Source organism: Seriola aureovittata, chromosome 19 (genome assembly GCF_021018895.1).
Source record: "Seriola aureovittata isolate HTS-2021-v1 ecotype China chromosome 19, ASM2101889v1, whole genome shotgun sequence".
Classification (NCBI taxonomy): Eukaryota; Metazoa; Chordata; class Actinopteri; order Carangiformes; family Carangidae; genus Seriola; species Seriola aureovittata.
In genome coordinates, this window is record NC_079382.1 from 23,092,501 (window position 1) to 23,105,000 (window position 12,500).

A 12,500-nucleotide genomic window follows, 5' to 3' on the forward strand; every position below is an offset into this window, starting at 1 on the left:
CACACACTCACATGCTTTGCAGCTCAACTAGAATAAATGCATCCTGTATTTACAGTGACCTAATGGAAAAAGTGAAATGTACGTTTGCAAACTTAATTTTGTGCTGCGGTGCAAACCCCAAGCCAAACAGATATTAGTGGTATAAAGTCAGGATTATTACACACTGATGCTGAAGCGGATCTGTAGAGCTCAGGCTCTCACGGGATCAACGTGAGCCTCGTTCATTTATTCATTCAGTTCCTCTCAGTGCAGTAACTGGACTTCAATACAAACCCTGGGATTGGTTCCCAGTTGGTCACAAGACCAAGCTGCAAGTTTCATTTCTCATCATATGAACTTATGATCGCGTTGCACTTTATTGTGAAATAACGGATCATTTCTTTAAAGTAAATATTCATTTAAAATAGACTGAAAATCTGAATTTTTCATCACCTTCAGTAGGAATTACTTTAAAACAGAATAAAAACCTGACCTGAACAGTTTGGTTTCAGCTCCTCCAGTAAAACTCTGACAGGTTTGGGATCCAGAAACATGGAGGCACTCGTCACAGTCTGAGCTTTACACTGGAGGAATCTCTCTAAGAAAACTCCCTTATCTTGACCACAGAAAACGGAAGTTGATCATTTGCATCATGTTTGATTGGCCAACTGCTGGGTTGCAGTTTACTGTAACATGTCTGTGTGTGTGTGTATAATTACAATAAGTTGTTACTGTATATGGATGCAGGTTAATCTAGTCCCTCGCCCATCACTCGCTCCGTGCTGCCTCACACTCAGCAACATGTTCACGTCCAGTCTGAGAAACAGCCGTGACACTGAACTGTATCCCCACCAGGCCGCTGTGCACCTGACACCTGACAGCAGGTGAGACGTTTAAACATTAGGATCTGCTTCATGATAAAAGAGCTGAGGGACCAGACCAAGCTAAAACAGAGGAGAAGTCTGTACCATTTACACACCGTGTATTAATATGACACTGACGTACAGCTTTACGAATCCAGTATTCCCTCCCATCTCTGCTGTTGGTCTCCACCACCTCTGACAGAAACATCTGACTCTTTAGCTGCTAGATTCATTTTCTCAACGAGCTGAAACTCATTATAAATCTCTGCGGAGCCGAGCGGAGCTGCAGATGATTCTCTGTAGGCTCGTCACAAAACAATCATTACCAGTAAAAGTTCTGCACACATACTTTAGAAAAAGTAACCAGCAAAATGTTCTTAGTATAAAAGTCCTGGTTCTTCCCTGTGTAATTCTACAGTTTATAATAACTGACGGGTTCATCTGCAATAATGTTTAATACGTCTTCAGTGATCTGATGTTTGGGAAGTGAAAAGTGAATCTTCCTTCCTCATACTGTCTTCAAATCAAACTGTGACGGCAGATAATGTGGCGATAAATGTGAAGCAAACAACCACAGTCTCTTCTAAAGAACATGCACCTGGAGACGAACAGGGAAGAGGACGAGTCGTCACCTCTGTCACACCTGAGTTAACAGGTTCAAGGCTCCAGATCAGAAACCTTTCTCCCCGTCATTAACTCTGCTGGAGGGACACACCTCTCTTCTCCTACAACACATCTGATCACTGGGTGTTTTGATGATGATGATGATGATGATGATGATGATGATGATGGTGATGATGGTGGTGATAGTGATGGCGGTGGTAGACGGCGCTGTCTAACACGTTTCTCCCAATTCCCTCATAGGTGTTTAATTAGGTTTGATGATTTGATGAGTGTGAAGATCATGACTCACATCGTTTTCATAATCATCAGATCACTCAGTGACTCTTCGTGTCCTTTATGAACCAAGACGTTCTGTTTCTGTCCTTTATTACAAAACAGGATTTATGGACACGATCAAATTTGCAGTGCCACACACACTTTATTTCTAATGTTCTGTCTCACACTGACACTGAACCTGCTCATGTTTACATCCAATTTAAAGCTCCTCCAGTGTAAAGGTCTGAGTCCATGTGTAGTGTGATTATAGATCAGCTCTAGCTTCTATATTAATACTGTGAAAGTATCAAAGCCTCAGTCCACAGAGAAATGCACACAGCCTGTATTCAGAAACTGAGCCTTAAAACCAGCCGTCAGGACTTCTGGAACTTTGTGATGTCACAACAAAGCAGTCACCAAGCCCCGCCCACCTGGACCCACCATCCAAACCTTGCAGGATTTGGTTTCTCTGAGTGTTTTACCTGAAATCTGCTTTATTTTTATTGGATCACTCAGAAAACAGTCAGCCAATCAGAAGAGAGGCTCAGAGCCTCCTCTCTTCTGATTGGCTCATTGACCTGTTGTTACTAGAGCTGCAGAGAGAAGCCTGAGAGAGGAGATGTAAAACTACACTGAGATGGTTTTTATATCTTCTGATGGATCAACACTTCAAATAAAACACAGAAGAAGAAGAAAAGATGGGGAAATATGGGCGTGGCTGAGGCGTATTAATATAGAAGCTAGAGCTGATCTATAATCACACTACACATGGACACAGACCTTTACACTGGAGGAGCTTTAAAGAGGTTGTGAGCCGGTTAGAAAACTCCCCATAAACAGCACCTACAGCTGTAGTTTTATACAGTTGTTGTCAACTTTGCTCCGACCTTAATTGACAGCAGGCGCTCGTTCTTAATCCGCAACAATCCGCTGCTTTTCATGAGTTCATATTTTCAACACTTGCAGCCAGTTTAAAGTTACTGTCCCAGCTGTTTGCCACCTGTTTGCTGTGCGTGCATTTCCTCGTCCCGTCCGCATGCAAACATGTATTTCCATTTACGTCGCTGCCTGTGCGTGGGGGCCTGCAAAAACAAACCAGGTTCACGCTGCTGGTGATATCAGCTCGACAGAGGACCCTCACAGCTCGTCGATAAACCGCTGATGGTTGCGTTTACCCCTGAATTATCCTCCATCCAAACACTGTGGCGACCTGTAACTCGAGCCGCTCAAACAGTTTGACGTTCGTGTTTATTCTGCAACAAAACTGCACTAAACAAACTCTCACACTGCATGTCAGAGGTGAATCACTGGATCGCTCTGTCTATTGTTTCATTTGATCTCATGTTTATGTGTGTTCAGTTCATTGTGAGCATGTATTGTGTTGATGAAAGCCACATTTCCCACCGCAGGGGGAGAGAGTAAAAATCCTCGAAGCCTCAACCCCGGACGCCCCGACCGGAGCAGGACAGCTGCAACAATATCAGACTGAAGACAGAGGGCGGGGAGAGAGAGTGAGGATGGGAGTGAGGGAGGGAGGTGGTGGTGGGAGGGGGGAGAGGTCAGCGAGGGTCTATTTTTATCTCTTCCGAGTCGTGTCTCGGCTTGAATGGAGGCAAAGAAGCAAACAAGAATTGTGTTGAAAGGATCGAGCAGGCAAATTATTTCATAACCTTGGCACACAGCAGGCTGCTGAAAGCCTGTGTGTGTGTGTGTGTGTGTGTGTGTGTGTGTGTGTGTGTGTGTGTTATCATCATACAACCTCACTTTGACCTCGCTCCAAACGCATCTCCCCATTGCAACATTTTCTGTCGTGCTCATTTGTTTTTTTCATGATATCTTTTCATTTTTTGGCTCGTACCACTCGTACTGTCCCTGAGTAATGTTTATATTACTGTGTGTGTGTGTGTGTGTGTGTGTGTGTGCGTGTGTGTGTGTGTGTGTGTGTGTGTGTGTGTGTGTGTGTGAGAGAGAGCCTGTTAGGGCAGGTAACATATTCTTTTACAGCTTTCTAACATACGTTTTTGTCCAACAACCACAGTGTCTGTATCAAACCAAAATCATTTGTACTTCTTCAACTGATGGTGATTTAGCACCAAGGAATGTGTGTGTGTGTGTGTGTGCATGCGTTGCGTGTGTGCGTGCGTGTGTGCGTGCGTGCGTGGGAGCAAGCATGCATGTGAGCGTGCGTGTGCAGCTGACTTCTCGTACCATTTCAGTTTGCGGTCACATTGAAAGCCGTCCTCTGCTGCAGCAGTTCAGATTGAAGGGATTCTCTGCGCTGCGTCGTGGAAGCTCCAGAAACCAGTTCAAACACCAACTGGTAATAAACCACAGTAAACCAGTATAACCAGTATAACCAGGTCTAAATGGGACGTGTAATAACACGAGCTGTGGTGACGAGAGACGGTGAAGAAGCCAAATCAAATCCGCTCACACACCAACTGTTAATAAATATCTCAAATACCAGTGAAACCAGTACAACCACCTCGACAACGGGACATAAACTGGAGCGCGATCTGTAGCAACATGAAGTAAATCAGTTCAGACACGAGCTGGAACAGCATCACAACAAAGGAAACATCCCATAAACACCACCACAATGTTCCTACGGGAGAGGATCCACACATCCTGCTGCACCGAGTACTAAATGGCACCAGTCAAACCAGTTCAACAACATTTTCCTGAGCTTTCAACCACATCTCAGCAGGTCAAAACTTCATGTGAGCGGACCTTGAGTTTAGACTTGAAAGTGAAACTTCAATTTAAATGCTCAGATCATGATTTTACTTTAAAGTTGCTGTTCTCTCACAAAATCTTTCTATTCATCACTTCATGTGATTGATATGAAGAAAACAACCCCCCCCCCCCCCCCCCCGATCTCTGTATCCAGCTCAAATCTCCATATTTCACTACAGAATATGTAGAAGTGTTCGATGGAGGAATATTTCTGTGAATTAAACTGATGTTTCGTTTTAAACGTCCCGAGTGGAAACGGCTCTGAAGTTTAGTGGAGGGCGTCCAGAGGTGAAGGACGCAGCCGAGTCAGACCGAGACGTGGAGCTCACGTGTTTGATAAGTGGATGTTTAGGAACATTCCAGCTCTGCTGTTTATGAACCTCACACACTTTATCACACTCACACACACACACTCAAACACACTCACACACACACACACACACACACACACACACACACTCAAACACACTCACACACACACACTCAAACACACTCACACACACACTCTCACACACACACACACACACACACACACACACACACACACACTCACACACTCACACACTCACACACTCACACACTCACACACACACTCACACACACACTCACACACACACACACACACACTCACACACACACACTCACACACTCACACACACACACACACATGTTACACAACTCATGTAGCGCTTTCAAACACTGTCTGGTAAAAACCTGAGAGGAGTGGTGTGTGTGTGTGTGTGTGTGTGTGTGTGTGTGTGTGTGTGTGTGTGTGTGTGTGTGTGTGTGTGTGTGTGTGTGTGTGTGTGTGTGGGGGGGGGGCCTACCTGATGGTCTGCACACGCTCAGTTTGATTTCAGCGGGAGTCCCGACAGAGAGTGCGCTCACGGGACCGTCCTGTCAGGAAACACACGAGATAACATTCATGAGTGTGAGAGTGTGTGTTCATGAATTTATTCACAAACACACAAACACAACAGGTTGAAAGTAACAGGAACTCATTTAATTAAGAACAATTATGAGATATTTGTACTTTACTTAAATATTTCCAACTTGTTCTACTGTGTACATTGATTTTAAAATAAAGAATTAAACATATAATCACATGTTAAAGCTCCTCCAGTGTAAAGGTCTGTGTCCATGTGTAGTGTGATTATAGATCAGCTCTAGCTTCTATATTAATACTGTGAAAGTATCAAAGCCTCAGTCCACAGAGAAATGCACACAGCCTGTATTCAGAAACTGAGCCTTAAAACCAGCCGTCAGGACTTCTGGAACTTTGTGATGTCACAACAAAGCAGTCACCAAGCCCCGCCCACCTGGACCCACCATCCAAACCTTGCAGGATTTGGTTTCTCTGAGTGTTTTTACCTGAAATCTGCTTTATTTTTATTGGATCACTCAGAAAACAGTCAGCCAATCAGAAGAGAGGATCAGAGCCTCCTCTCTTCTCAATAAAGTCCATAGAGATTCATATTTTTTATTAACTTATGAGCATAAAAAAGCTCCATGATTCAAACAAGAGGCCATCACACGTCCTGAATATTTCTACCCTGGATTCCAGTAAAATACATTTTTAGTATTTTCACGTCGTGTTCTCTGAGACACGATGACACTTTTCCTTTGATAAAAACACATGTTCAAATATTTCACTCAGTGGAAACATCATGTCGCTTCAACAACAAGCTGTTCATCTGTGTGTGTGTGTGTGTGTGTGTGTGTGTGTGTGTGTGTTGCATTTTTGAGGGAGTCCGATTGTATTGCAACAGGAAATAAACAGGATGTGGTGGAGGAAGTGGTCACCGGAGGTGTGAAGCACCCCCCCCCGCCACTACACCAATCCTCCCCCCTTTTTTACAATCACACAAACACTATATACTATATTTTCTCAAGGAAGAAGCGATGGGAAAGAAGGAGAGTGGAAGAAAGAGGGAGAAGGGGAGGAAATAGAGAAAGAGAGGAAGACAAATGGGGAGAGAGGGGAGGAGGAAAAGAGAGGAGGGGGAGCAAGAGAGCGTGAGAAAAATGGAAGACTAAGGGAGGAGGAAGAGGGGGAGAAACAGGGAGAGAGAACGAGAGTGAGAAGCAACAGGTGGACAGAGAGAAAGAGAGAGAGAGAGAGAGAGAGAGATAAAGACGCCAAGTTACAGAGGGGTGAGAGATAAAAGGGGGAGACCAGGGGAGGAGAGAGAGAGAGAGAGAGAGAGCAGGAAAATTCCTTCAACATGGTCTGAAATGTGGCAGAGAACGGAAACACACACACACACACACAAACATCTACACACATGTCAACAACATAATGGATGGAAAACATCAAAACACATGGTGACAGAAAAGTGGACAATCACATGTGCGACACACACACACACACACACACACACACACACACACACACACACACACACACACACACACACACACACACACAGTGGGACGGCTGTTTTCAGATCAGATTTTTCCGACTCTTCCTTAAGCTCCGCCAGGACGAGGGAAAACTATGACACTGTTTTTCTGTTTCATGTCTGTCACATGCACACACACACACACACACACACACACAACACACACACACACACACACACACACACACACACACGCACACACACGCACACACGCACACACACACACACACTGACTTGTGTGTGTGTGTTTCCACTCGTCTTTTCCAAAGAGGAAAATGAAGCGCTCCAGCTGTGCTGTGAAGAGTCTCTTTTATTGGTCTATTCCTAACAACATGATCACACTTAATCTACAGCGCAGCTCCTCTGCATGTTTTACCCATAATCCCTTTAGGCTGAGCGCGGTGAATGAGTCCAAGCCTTAAAGGGCGCTGACATGAACCTGATCAGGTCTATTGATTATAACACCACAGCCACAGATTCACCTGAGGGTCACATTCATCCACTTTACAGACGTTTTTCTCTGTTGACCTTTGACACACAAAATCAGGCTGCAACTGATGTTTATTTTCATTATTGATCACTCTGATTCCATTAATCGATCAATAGTTTAGTGTATAAAAAGTTAGTGAATGGTGTAAATGATCCACCAAAGATTTAAGTGTGTTATCTTGGTGTGTTGAGATCATTAGTGTGAGTGTAAACATATGGGATGTAATGAAGCTGATGTAATAGTGCGACACCAGAGAAGCCCATGAATAATTTCTCCTCCACATGTAGAAAGTGTCGACGGTTTGTATGTAACACTGGGTCTTTTTCTTCTGGAGGAAGGATCCTCAGCAGCTCCCGCTTCACGTGCAACGGTTACTGCAACTTTCATGCACTCCAGCGACATTAGTGAGAGTCAGCAAGAAAAAATCTGGTGCAAGCATTTTCAGAAAATTGAGTCATACAGTGGAGAACAAACCTCCGCCAAGGTACAACAAATTATAGATCTCAACACCATTAATATGTCTCGTTTTTTACATTAAGATTTAAACATTATTTCCTGAGAAACTGATGAAAATGAAATGAAATACCACGTCTTGCAATGTTAGGAAAGTTCCCGGATCGGCCCCTTTAAAGCTCCTCCAGTCTAAAGGTCTGTGTCCATGTGTAGTGTGATTATAGATCAGCTCTAGCTTCTATATTAATACTGTGAAAGTATCAAAGCCTCAGTCCACAGAGAAATGCACACAGCCTGTATTCAGAAACTGAGCCTTAAAACCAGCCGTCAGGACTTCTGGAACTTTGTGATGTCACAACAAAGCAGTCACCAAGCCCCGCCCACCTGGACCCACCATCCAAACCTTGCAGGATTTGGTTTCTCTGAGTGTTTTTACCTGAAATCTGCTTTATTTGTATTGGATCACTCAGAAAACAGTCAGCCAATCAGAAGAGAGGCTCAGAGCCTCCTCTCTTCTGATTGGCTCACAGACCTGTTGTTACTAGAGCTGCAGAGAGAAGCCTGAGAGAGGAGATGTAAAACTACACTGAGATGGTTTTTATATCTTCTGATGGATCAACACTTCAGATAAAACACAGAAGAAGAAGAAACATGGAGCTTTAAACGGATCTGCACCAAAATCTAATGGAGTCTTCCCTGGACCATGTCAGAACTTTTTACGTAATCTTGCTGACAAACAAACAAACAAACAAACAAACAAACAAACAAATAAAGAGATGCAGGTGAAAACAAAACCTCCTAGGCGAAGCTCATGAAGGGAAACATCTTGTTTCTCTCATCACTGAACTGTATTTCTGATGCCATCTTTTGTTTTTAGCTCTTTTTTTTCTCTTTTAGCTTCTTGAGGTTTCATAAACCCAAAACTTGTTAAATTTCAAAACACCACTGGAGAAACATAAAATCCCGAAATTAACAGAATACAGGATTTTATCACATCATTTATCTCATTGTTAAGAAATCCCATAAAAAGACCAACCTAACAATGTGTCAAGTTTTATTTATACAGCTCAATATCATGAACTCCTACTCTGTCTGTTTCACTCAGCTCAGTGCCCACTGCTTCCTACTCAACACACATCCTGAAACAATGACTCATAAAAATATTGTTTCATTTAGAAAAGCCTTGGTAGGTTCTCACTGTAATTTATAGCAAATGTTACTCAAACAGGAAGAAACAAGACATTTACTGGGAACTATTTTCAGCGGCGGATTGATCCACACTGGGTTCTCTGGTGAGTGTTTGCAGCAGCAGGACGGTGTATGTGTATTTCCGCACAGACAGCTCATGGTCAACTCATTTAAAAACCTGAATACGGACTGGCAGATAAAGTCTCCTCATCTTTCCTGACAGTCTGCCCCCAAAAAAAACAATCTTTAAAGCCGTGTGACTCAGGATTAATTCCTCTTAATCACATCTCTGTTTCCCTACCTTCTTTCCATACTTGAAGATGGAAAGATCAAGGTGGAGAGACGAGAGGGCGAAGCAGAAACAAAGAGGTGTGGAATATTCCTCTGTTGATTTTCCACTCACTGTAGACTGGGAAGTTAAAAAAAAAACGGCCTCCGGGCGAGGAAAAATTTGGTTTCTATTCTCATCTCTTCCCTATTCTCTTTTTTCCTCATCTCTCCTACATCCATCAGCTGTTTGTCTTTTCTGTTTGTACCTCTGCATCACCCTGCTGTTTCCAGCTTTGACGCAGTTTTATCATATAGACAACCACACAAACAACCGCTGCTCAGTGAGACCAGTCGTCCAGCAGCTAATGCAACATCTGACAAGCTAACACGTTTATGTTCCGCCCAGGCAACTAGCTAAACGAGTCGTAACATCACGCAGTAATCCCAGTGTGACCATCCAGGTCATTTATTCAACCAATCACTGCAAACATCTGTACTAAAAGCTGAAGCTATCAAGCTAATAAACCAGCTAAATTCTAATTTTGACACATCAAACCATCGTAGGTGGCGCTCTCTCAGGAGACGCTCAGGTTGGAGGAGCGGCCGTCGTTAAAAGGTCGTCAACAAACAAACCATCAGATGAGCAACCAACCTATTCAATAAGATTACCAATCGATTACCAAAGGTTCACAGGTGAGTTTTGTCTAGTCTGAGGCTCGTCACCATCCTGTCCTCACCCAAACCCGCCCACCACAAAACACCAACCAATCATCACGTCTTCATTTTCATAGGATGTCACCATCCAACCAATCAAACGTTCAGCTAGCTACTATGCTATGAGCTATGTGCAGTAACTATTCAACCATCAAACCAACTAAATATTCTTTTTATTACATTTTTTTTAATTATTGAAAATAAAATAAAAACAATAAAATAAAACAAATAAATAAATCATGAAACCAGCAACTAACTAGTCAACTAACCACCTGCACTCTGAAGAACAAGTTAACCAGCCAACAAATCATCAACAATATCTACCAACAATCAGAACAAACCAGTTTCCTCAAAGACAACAACCAATCAACAACGTGCACTCAGTCAACAGTCAGTCAACAGTCAGTGAGTCAGTCAGTCAGTCAACAGTCAGTCAGTCAGTCAACAGTCAGTCAACAGTCAGTCAGTCAGTCAGTCAACAGTCAGTCAACAGTCAGTCAGTCAGTCAGTCAGTCAGTCAACAGTCAGTCAACAGTCAGTCAGTCAGTCAGTCAGTCAGTCAGTCAGTCAACAGTCAGTCAGTCAGTCAGTCAGTCAGTCAACAGTCAGTCAACAGTCAGTCAGTCAACAGTCAGTCAACAGTCAGTCAACCTCTGGACTGCTTCACTGAAAAACACTCACACTGATTTTTAGGTTTTTTTTTATGGTGGTTCTGAACTGAAGAGAAGAAGAAGAAGAAGGAAAATGCCCAGTTTTTATTCCACTGTTAAGCTGCTCATTATGGAGCCAGACACCACACACACCACACACACACACACACACACACACACACACACACACACACACACAACCTCCCACCTGACAAACACACACATGAACACACACACAGACCGCAGAGGAATTTCCTAGTTTCATATAAAACTGATAATGGGATGTGTCCCAGCGGGAGTGGAAAATCAGAGGTGACTTACGAGCCTCCACATTCCAACCACACACACACACACACACACACACACACACACACACACACACACACACACACACACACACACACACACACACACACACTAAGTCCTGCTCCTCTGGGAAGAGAAGGAGAACGAAGGAGAGAGACAGAGAGAGTCTGGCAGAGAGAAAACAGCTAACTCCTCTAAGTTTCCATGTCTTTGCAGCGCTGGGCCTCTTTATCCTTCTTCTTCTTCTTCTTCTTCTTCTTCTTCTTTCGTTTTGACGGAGGTGTTTTTGAACATGTTGCAACGTGAAATAAAGTTACACAAAGGAGTAAAGCTAGAAAAAAAGGAGAGAAGGGAGTGACAGAACAGGGAAGGAGTGAGAAAGGGAGAGAGGGTGAGTGGAGAGGTGAGGTGAGGACGAGGGAGGAAGCAGAGGGAATAACAACAGGAGAAGGATGACAGGAAGTGATGGAAGATGTGGAGAGGGAAGGCATGAGAGAAGGAAAAGGAATGGATGGAGGAATGTGGCTCCTCTTTCCTCTCGTCTCCCTCCATCACTCTGCGCTCTGCTCCTCTTCTCCTTCATCTCCGCCTCAGTCATCCCATCATCCTTTCATCTGCTGCATCTCTCATCACTCATGTCGCCTTACGCTACCAAAATGTCCTATTTCTGTTGCTTGAAGACAAGCCACTCCTTCCTCCATCTCCACCTCCGTCAGTTTCTTATTTCCCCTCCATCACTTCATCATCATCCCTCCATTTCTCCCTCTATCACTCCTTTTGACTCCCTCCATCTCCTCCTTATTTCACTTCCATCACCACATCACATGTTCATTTCTTCCTCTGTCACTCCCCAAACCTCCGGTCATCCCTCCATTTCTCCCTCAATCACTCCATCTGTGATTCTCTTCCATCACTCCTCATTCATCATTCATCAATACCTCTTTCTTATCAGTCACTCCCATCCCGTCATCCCTTCATCTCTGCTTCCATCACTCCCTGTAACTCATCTACCTTTTTCTTTCCTTCCATCGCCCTCCCTCCATCACTCCCTCCTTCTGTCTGATTCATTAGTCTCCTTCCTCCCATCTCTCGTTCTTTACCTCCTTTAACTTCCTCCTTCCATCACTCCATCAACATCCCTCTATCTTTGCCTCCATAGCTCCTTTCGTTCTGTTGCACCCCCTCCTCCTCCTCCTTCCTTCTAACCCTTCGTTTGTCCTCCCTCCATCTGTGCATCCCTCTCTCTCCTGTCATCCCTCCATCATGAGGCTCTGTTTGCCAGGAGACCAGAGGCTATGATATGCTGCCACTACCTGCTGTGTGTGTGTGTGTGTGTGTGTGTGTGTGTGTGTGTGTGTGTGTGTGTGTGTGTGTGTGTGTGTGTGTGTGTGGTCCTGGCAGCGTTTGTAGCACAGAAGGTATAAGGGGCTTATACCTGCAGCGAGAGAGCGAGAGAGAGCGAGCGAGAGCGAGCGAGAGATGAATGTAGAGTGTGTCGTAAAAACTGGACGTCAAGGTGATACAGCCACCTGTCCTACTCGCGTGTGTGTGCATGTGTGTGTTAGACGCT

At 44.1% G+C, this 12,500-nt stretch overlaps 1 protein-coding gene across 5 annotated transcripts in view; it reads right to left on the reverse strand.

The window, feature by feature from the left end:
- Window positions 1–12,500, reverse strand: part of hivep2a (HIVEP zinc finger 2a) — a 113,096-nt gene that overhangs the window by 51,113 nt on the left and 49,483 nt on the right. For all 5 annotated transcript variants that reach the window (XM_056405080.1, XM_056405082.1, XM_056405078.1 and 2 more), the window contains one exon: window positions 5,285–5,354. The gene's annotated coding sequence lies outside the window, so the exon portion shown is untranslated. The remainder of the gene's footprint in view (window positions 1–5,284; window positions 5,355–12,500) is intronic.